The 8538-nt window shown below is 40.8% G+C and overlaps 1 long non-coding RNA gene across 1 annotated transcript; it reads right to left on the bottom strand.

The window, feature by feature from the left end:
• Positions 1 to 3700: 3700 nt before the first annotated feature.
• LOC148843068 (uncharacterized) lies at positions 3701 to 4454 on the bottom strand. The gene is made up of 3 exons (XR_016103064.1): positions 4247 to 4454; positions 3991 to 4118; positions 3701 to 3828 (listed from the first exon to the last, which is right to left on the bottom strand). It is a non-coding gene; the product is annotated as an uncharacterized LOC148843068 (long non-coding RNA).
• Positions 4455 to 8538: the final 4084 nt, after the last annotated feature.

The following is an 8538-nucleotide window of genomic DNA, read 5'->3' as shown; positions in this document are numbered from 1 at the left end:
CACACGCTTGAGTAGGCTTGAGACCCTTGGAAAGATTCAATCGAGGTTTTCTTTGATTCGGGTACCAAGTAGGCTCGATGGATCGCGAATTTATTGCGGTTCTGCGATACGCATTGTAAGTTCATCACATGGTTGATAGTGTGTTACATGTTCATCACAGCATGGGGATTGACTGTATATCGTTCACATGCAAATTTGCGATGCTGATCTTGATTTTTTATATTCTTTGAGGGTCTGAACGAGCATTATATACCTACACCACCAGTAATCACAAGAGCTTAACCAACTCACAATCAAACAAAAGGAAATCCTACTCGATACAATGATAATATTCGATTGCCCCTTGGCCCTTTTTTCTAACATGTTTCCCTTACAAATTTAAGAAACATCACCATGAACAGGAATTTTTGAATTCAGTCAACACAAATGTAAATAAAGGCACTGATATAAAAAAAAATAATAAAAAATCATATCCAATGCAGATACTGCCAACATACAGATCCGATTACCTAAAAACAAAAGGCAAAGAAAAAACAAACAAATCTAAATGTATTTATTTTTTGTTTTTCTTTCAAGGACAAAGAAATAGAGTAACCGAAAGGATCGAGCGAAACCACCTCCTCCTTTGTATAAAAAAACATGGAATGGAATTAACCTTTGCACAGCTCTCAAGGACTCGCCAGCGAAATACCTATTCTTTGAACGTCCGAAAAAAATGACATACCCACCAAAATCACAAAGTAGGGAGTGATCGATCTCCTAAATAATTGCAATTAAACCACAAAAAGGGACCCTAGGCTTTGTCATCATAGATGTAGGTAAGGTGAGAGAGAGGAGTTTGGTGCCCCTGTCTAATGGGTGCAAATATTATTTCCATTCCTTAAAATCACATGAGAATAAAGCAATAAAAAGGAAATTTGTCGTCCACCTGGAAGGGAGCTCCAATAACCGGGCATCTCTCTTCCCATTTAATCTAACCCCGACAATCTTACTCAGTTGATTAGCTAGAAAAGGGAGAGAGCCCTCGAACTACTTCTTTTGATTGCAAGAAGACGCAAGCACTCGTCTTGAAAAAACTCAAAAAATAAAAAAATAAAAAATAAAATAGATGGATGAAACTACAAAGGAGATGAGGTGTTAATCTCACCTCTTGTAGCCTTCAAAGGAAGAAATTGATGTTGTTGTTCTAGCTTGGAGACGTAACAAAATAGAGTTGGATGGCAATAGTGCTGAAGCTGAATGATAACAGGATATCGATGTCAGTGGACGTAGAATGAAGGTACGTTCGGTGGCATAGGCTGAAGGGGTAAGAAGCATTCTCCCTTTCTTCTCTCCACTCTCTTTCTCTTTGTTCGCTCTCCCCAGAACTCCCAGACTCCTCCGACTTCTCCTCTCCCTCGAGTTCTCTCTCTCTCTCTCTGACCCTCTGGGTTGGAATCCCCCCTTTTGAACTCTTAGACCCTCTTCCCAAAGAGAAACAACCAGAGAGAGAGAGAGAGAGGCCCTCCTCCCAACTTCTCTTTTTCGACCTCCTCTGTTGGGAATAGTGCTTCCTATTTATAATATAAATAGGAAGGAAGGGAGGTTTCTAAACAAAATCTAAAGGAAAGGGGTTTTTGGTAGGTAAGCTAGGGTTTGGGGGCACATCTCACCAGGTTGGATCTTCAAGTGTCAAAAACGGTAATTTGGGGTGAAGAGGAAAATTTGATTACTTGGGGTCCAAATGGGTAAGTTTACAGGGGCAATTCAGGTAATTTGCGGAATGGAAGACATTTTGGTAGTTTTAGAAGAAGGGGTACTTTGGGAATTTTGGAGAAGGGGTATTTGGGTAATTTTGACTTTAAAGGGTGTTTTGGTAATTTGGTTAAGGGCATTTTGGGAGTTTGGAAAGAAGGGGCATAATGGTAATTTGGTTAGGGGGTGTTTTAATGATTTAGTGTGGGGTAATTTGGGAATTTGGTCATGGGGCATTTTTGGTAATTGGTCCAAAAAGGTATTTTGGGAATTTGTGAGAAGGGGTATTTTGGTAATTTTGGCTTTAAAGGGTGTTTTGGTAATTTGGTTAAGGGCATTTTGGGAGATTGGAAAGAAGGGGTATAATGGTAATTTGGTTGGGGTGTTTTATTGATTTGGTGCGAGGGGTAATTTGGGAATTTGGTCACGAGGCATTTTTGGTAATTGGTCCAAGGGGGTATTTTGGGAATTTTGTGAGGGGTAATTTGGGAATTTGGTCAGGGGTGCTTTGATAATTGGCCCAAAGGGCACTGGGAATATGGTGTAGGGGTAATTTAGGGATTTGGTTAGGGGTATTTTAGGAATATGGTGTAGGGGTATTTGGTAATTTTCTAAGGGGGTATTTGGGGAGTTTGGTAACTCATGAGGGAAAGGTGATTTTGAGGTCTAAGGGTAATGTCTGATCTAAGGGTCAAAGCGTAGACCGGGGTTGATTAGGGCCATTGTATTAGCATCGGGTAGATTTAATGGTGGATTTGAGGGCTCTTGGGGGTGAAATTCAGGTCTCTTGGGCTTTTAGGTGTTTTGGAGAGGTCGGAAGGATTTGATCAGGTGTTTGGAATGAATTGGGGTTCGGGCGACAGACTGAACAAAAATTGAATGCTAACACCAAACCCAAACTGAGGACCGAAAATAGAAGTGCAACCCATGTAAAATTTCGGGTTGGGCTGAATCGAGCTCAGGCTAGTCCCGCCCATGTTGCACCCTTAGGTTTCAATATCAAAAAATTCTGGATTTTAATTTTCTGAAAATTTTTATTAGTCATTATATTATTTATTTATTTTTTTCTCATTATTTCTTCTTTCCAACATGGAGGGGCAAAACTGAGATTGCATTGTAAGATACAATATAAACAACTTTGTAGGTTTAATGTGTTTAGGGAGGGTATATTTGTGAGGCAACCCAACAGGCAAGAGGGTACACTTAAATAAAAGAAATTTTGAAAACATTAATGAAACCATAAGATATATTTAATAATAATTATTGATCACCAAATCTGTACGAGGATATTGTAGGGCCTTCAGGTCTTGATATGCACAGTGGATCATAAACAACTAAGCATTTTCCTCTGTACACTTTTTCTTTCTTCTTAATATATAGTAAGAATTATGGAGCTCTAATACTTTTTTGTGCATCTCACAATGCAAAATACAAAAAGTAAGTTATGAAGACTGTAGATACTTAGAAGAGGAATTTACTAAAATACCCTTAAATACATTCTCACAATGCAGAGAGCAAGTTATGCAAAAAGCAAATATCATCCTCCTCTTTATGGGATGTATCCTTTTATGTCAAGTTCAATAAGAACAGAGCAAGTTTCTCTTTCAAACAAAAACATCTCCACAAATTCTCTAGCAACACTCTCATAGGTTTTACCAAAATTTGAACAGGTAGTTGATAATCCTAATTTAGATTTCATGTTTGGTTTCTTTAGTTTGTCAAGATTTTTGTTCTTGGGGATCAATCCGTGTGGAAGCAATGTTTTTGACTTTGTTCATGTTAAATTTAATAAAACAATCCAGATAAGATTGAGCAAAATAGGTTGGTGCTTGATACTTAATAGAACTTTGATTTTCTTTTATGTTTTATGATTTAAGATTGTATTAGGAATTTCTTTGAACACTTGGAGTACCGTCACGCACATCATATGAACGCATTATAAAGATGAATTCAGTACAGTTGAAGCTTTTTGGAAAGATTAAATAGTTCTGAGAAATGGCTATTAAATTACTTAAATAGTAAAAGGAAATGCTTAAAACCATTTAACAGGCATTTCCAGGAAGTCTCTAACTGTGGTTCCTATTTGCCTGTCACCTGAAAAAAATAAAAAACAAAAAATGAAAAAAATAAAGAAAGAAAGAGAATGAAAAAGAGAGAGAGAAGGTTTTGTAGCCCATCTCCCAAACCCACAATCCCCCCAACCTAGGTGCATATGAGATTTGACACTAAGTCTCCGGTACAACCATCAGATCTTACCAACCAACCGCTACAATCTCTTATTGATGTTGATTGTTATAAATTACTCCATTCTTCTTAATCACAGCAAGAACAGACTGAACTCCCCTCGGCGGGAATGCAGCATATATTACTACAGTCTCGAAGAGCTGCATGGATCAATTAATAATTCATAAACTTTTGTAGTTAGAACTATCGACTGTAGGCATAAATAAAGAAAAAAAAATGATAAGACTAGTGAAACTAAACATAAATGAAGTGATATTTGATGTATTACGGTTTTCAGAGTTTTTCTCTCCATTAGGGTCCACAACCAAGGGAAGGCGAGGTGAACCGCAACGAACAACTTCAGACGATACTGCCAGTAGAAGCAGTACGAAAACAGCAACCGTCATCTCTTCTGTGAATTGAAAATGAAAGACGAATAAGAGAGACAGAAAAAGGAAACAAAACGAACAAGTTATATGCTACAATTCACACTCTCACTCTATATATAGGATTTAAAGGGTAGACCCATTTAATGCTTTAGCCAAGATAGGGTTCTTTTTCATTAAATTAGGATAATGGTTTTTCAGTTACAACTGTAGTGAACTGGACACTGACTTTTAAAAAATAAAAAGGGTAAATAATTAATGGGGTATGGGGATTTGTTATTTAAATTTTGATGGAAAGAAGTTCTCTGGTGTTTCGAAGCTTTCAATACATTAATAGGAAATAATATTTTATATTCAATTTATAAATTTTATTAGGTCCAGAAATTAGATTCAGAAATAAAAACTGTACCTGGCCATTATCTTATGAAAATTTATATAATTGCTAACATATTATTAAATAATTTGAATATGATTTTATTGATATTTGGATTTGAATATATAAAATATCTTTCTTCATTATATATACATGTATATACTCCCAAATTAGGTTATAAATTCTAATAAAAAATTACTACACAAAAAATATATATCTGTAAATTCTTTCAAACTTAACTACCCCACCCAAGCATGGTGAAGACCAGCTTGAGCCCAACCTCAATTGTTTTGGATAAACTTGGGTTTAAGCTCAGTTTGGATCAGGCTTGAGCCCAAGTTTATACCTTTATGGTTGGGCTTAGGTTAATCCCTCAACCTGACCTAACTTGCCTACGTTACAACTTACACCCTCTACCTAAGCTTCCCAATATTTTTAAACTAATTTTAAATTAATAAATGGTTAATAATTATCTATTTATTTTATCATTTTAAATTGATTCTAAAGTAATAAAAATAATTTATAACTGATAATATTTTATTTTATTATTACTTTTGTATTAATATTTATTAACAATTTTATAAGTGATTAACTTATTAATTTACTAATTAATATAGGCTCCGAGGGCTCCTAGAGCCGAGGGCCTGTAAGTCTGGCATGTGGAGGATGAAGCACGTTAGAGGCCCTGGGTGTTATCCCAGTGGTGGAGACTCCAATGGTCAAGTTAGCAAATGCATAATGAAGAGGGCGGACGAGGCCTAAGTAAGATAGCTCAAACGAGGTCACTAAGAAGCTAAAGAGCTGAGAACAGTAAATGCCAAGATAGCTTATTTAGGGAGTGATGCCACTTATTTATACTTTAACCTGCCTATAATTAGTTACAAGTGGATGACCAAGATGCAATCTCATCTTGTACCGCAAGTTGCCATTTGAGGATGCCATGTGTCATCATGCCAATGGGCCTGTCATGTGTGCCTACATCATTTGCCCCCACTCTCAAGGTCGTGGTGGAGGTCCATGCGGTGACCTCAGCTTCAGCCGAAGAGAGTGTGTTATCTTTGTTGAGAGACACTAAGTGGCTTGCATCGGTGAGGACCTCGACTTCGACTTCGCTTGGCTAAGAAGAATCTTAGAGATAGCCTAGCTCAAAAGTGGGAAGACGTCGACTCTAACCTTTGGCTCTGCTGAAGGTGACCCTTGTTCAAGAGCGTGGAGACATTGGCCTTGGCTTCGGAGGGCTTCTCTTGTCTTTGATAACAACTATTTTTTACGAGTATGCCTCAACAATGGCTTTGGCTTTGTTGGGAGAGCCTTAATTTTGGAGCATGGAGGCGTTGGCCTCGGCTTCTAAAGGCTTCATCCCTTAGTCATTTTGATGTCAGTTGCTATTTGGGCTCCATCTTCTTGAGAGTATTGTGGAGGATCGGACGTACGGAGGTGTCAACCTCAGCATCTGAGAGCTTGGTACCGCTTAGGACATGGGTACAAAGTCATGCATGCCCCCCGGTTGCGTGCTTTTGATGAGTTTAAGCATGGGCCAGGCATTAGCCTCAGCCAGCGGCTTCCTTGTGAGGTACGGGTAACGAATGGGCATGCTATGGCCATGCACGAGATAGGTATTGTCGTGGCTAGGCTGGGGAGACCGTACAGGAGATGGGTAATGTTGGGTGTTGACTGTGTGTGTTACGGATCTACATGTTGATGGCTTCTGATCGTACTCAAGATGGGTTGGGTCATGATTGTACATGATACGGTCATCTATGGATCTCCATATCGATAGGTAGGAGTCATGCCCAAGACAAGCATCGGGTTGTGGCCATACGCATGACAGGTTGTCGGCATCGTTTCATCTTCCCAATGTGAGTGACACATGTCAGTTGTTGGTTCAAATCGATAAGGTGGTCGCTTCATGGCCATTGGATAGGAGGTGATCTGAGCCATCCATTTTCATGTAAATAGGGTACTTAGTCATGGTCACTTTCACCATTTGCCTTTGAGACCTTTAGCCTTCAAAGACCTTAGCCTTCATCTTTGCTTTCCCTTGAGTTCTTCAGACTTCAAGCTGTGGCGATGTCTTACTCAGACTCTGGCCTCAAGCGCTATGAGTCTTTGACCTCCCTAACCCCTCGGGAGTGAGCTCCTTTCCAACCACTACATCGACCAGTAGTAGTGAGGGCTACACTGGTGAGTCCTAGGGCCCTGCTCTGAGTCCCGAGGTTGGTGTACTAAGAGAAAGGACAACACCCGTAGGCTCCGAGTGCAGTCGAAGGGGTGATGACTCTCCTCATGAGAGTGCTAGGTCTATGGGTTTGAGATAAATCAAGGGGACCTTGGGGTCTCCAGAGGTGGTTGAGGGCGAGGAAGTTTACAAACCTAATCCAAGAATAGTGGTCGAGTACATGGCCTGAGGGGTGATAGTGGAGTGTCTTTGTTGCTCTGAGCTAGACAATATTCTTAACATTGAGCAAGTGAAGTTTCTCGCTAAGAAATACTTCATCCCCAAGAACTATAGGCTTAGGGTCTCTAACACTAATGATCAGTCTGGGTGTCGGAGGAGGGTGAGATCTACATCTACCAACAATTACTTGAATTCAGCCTTATGTTTCTGCTTCCTCCCCTTATCCTCGAGCTACTGAGGTGGTACGACATCACCATAAGCCAGCTAGCCCCAATGGTGTCAGAATAATAATCGCAATGCTGGTGATGGCTCGACTCCAAGGTGTTGAGCTAACATCAAAGATCTTTTGTAGCATGTTCATGTCGATGTCACACCCTCGCGAGATGGGAATTTACTATTTCCTAGCTCGCCATGGTAGAGTAACCAACAACTCTTCATTTGTGCACAACTGGAAGAAGAAATACTTCTTTGTTTCCTACCCCAAGGGTTGGTCGGTCAGGTCAAACTGCTAGGATTTGAACCTAACAGTGGAGAAGACATCCCCTTATCTTCGGGACAATGAAGACGAGGTTGTAACCCGCATCCGAGTGTCGGGGAAGATCCGGTCCAAGCCCCTGGTGGAGGAGGAGGAGGTAGCTCTAGTATTGGCTGGCCTCAACCTCGCTTGCCTCAATAGCAGAACTCCTGTTGTCAGCTTTAACACATCGACTTGCTTTCTTGTGCATGAGTATTGACTCACTTGCTTTGTTTCTTTGTAGAGATGCCTATCAACACCAAACAGATGCTGCTAGAGAAGGCAAAGTCCTTGAGAAGGACACCAGGCGACAACCCATCACAAAGACAAGAACCAAGGAAGGCGGTGCCAGCTGAGAGAGCTCATTGGCCGCTAGTGCCTGCTAGTTTTGGGATGGGCCGAGGGAAGAAGTCAGTCGAGGGAGATCAGCACCAAGAGTCTGGCCAGAAGAGGCCAACCGATCCACCTCTTCTCCCAATTGGGAAGAGGTTGGAACACAAGGACCGCCCAGCTGAGGACGGTAATAAAGGAGGAAATAAAGGCCACAACAAATAGAGGGGGCCCCCGGTCGAGGGAATCATAGGGAGGTCTTGCCCTTCGGGTCCTCACCCTTCTCCCGAACCATGGAATCAGGGGCAATTGGTGATGCGGTGCATGTTCCGCCCCCAGTGGAACATCAAAGAGGGAGACTCCCTCAACACAAGGGGCATTGGTTGGGCTCTAGTCACTAGGATGATCCCTCAAGGGGATCGTCTTGCTATGATGAACTAATGCTCGCAGGATCTTCGCGATGCTTCTCTGGATCAATTGGTCGTGGTATGCTACACTCTTACCTTGTCTTCTAGTGGAACTTTGTCTTTTTTTATTCTATGTTACGGATGAAGGTTCTCTTGTTGCAGTCGTCCTGGCA

This window comes from Nelumbo lutea, chromosome 8 (assembly GCF_056320005.1).
Source record: "Nelumbo lutea isolate HS-2025 chromosome 8, American lotus-T2T, whole genome shotgun sequence".
In the NCBI taxonomy this organism is placed as follows: domain Eukaryota; kingdom Viridiplantae; phylum Streptophyta; class Magnoliopsida; order Proteales; family Nelumbonaceae; genus Nelumbo; species Nelumbo lutea.
The sequence above is the reverse complement of the archived record's forward strand: the minus strand, read 5'-3'. Positions and strand labels throughout refer to the sequence as shown.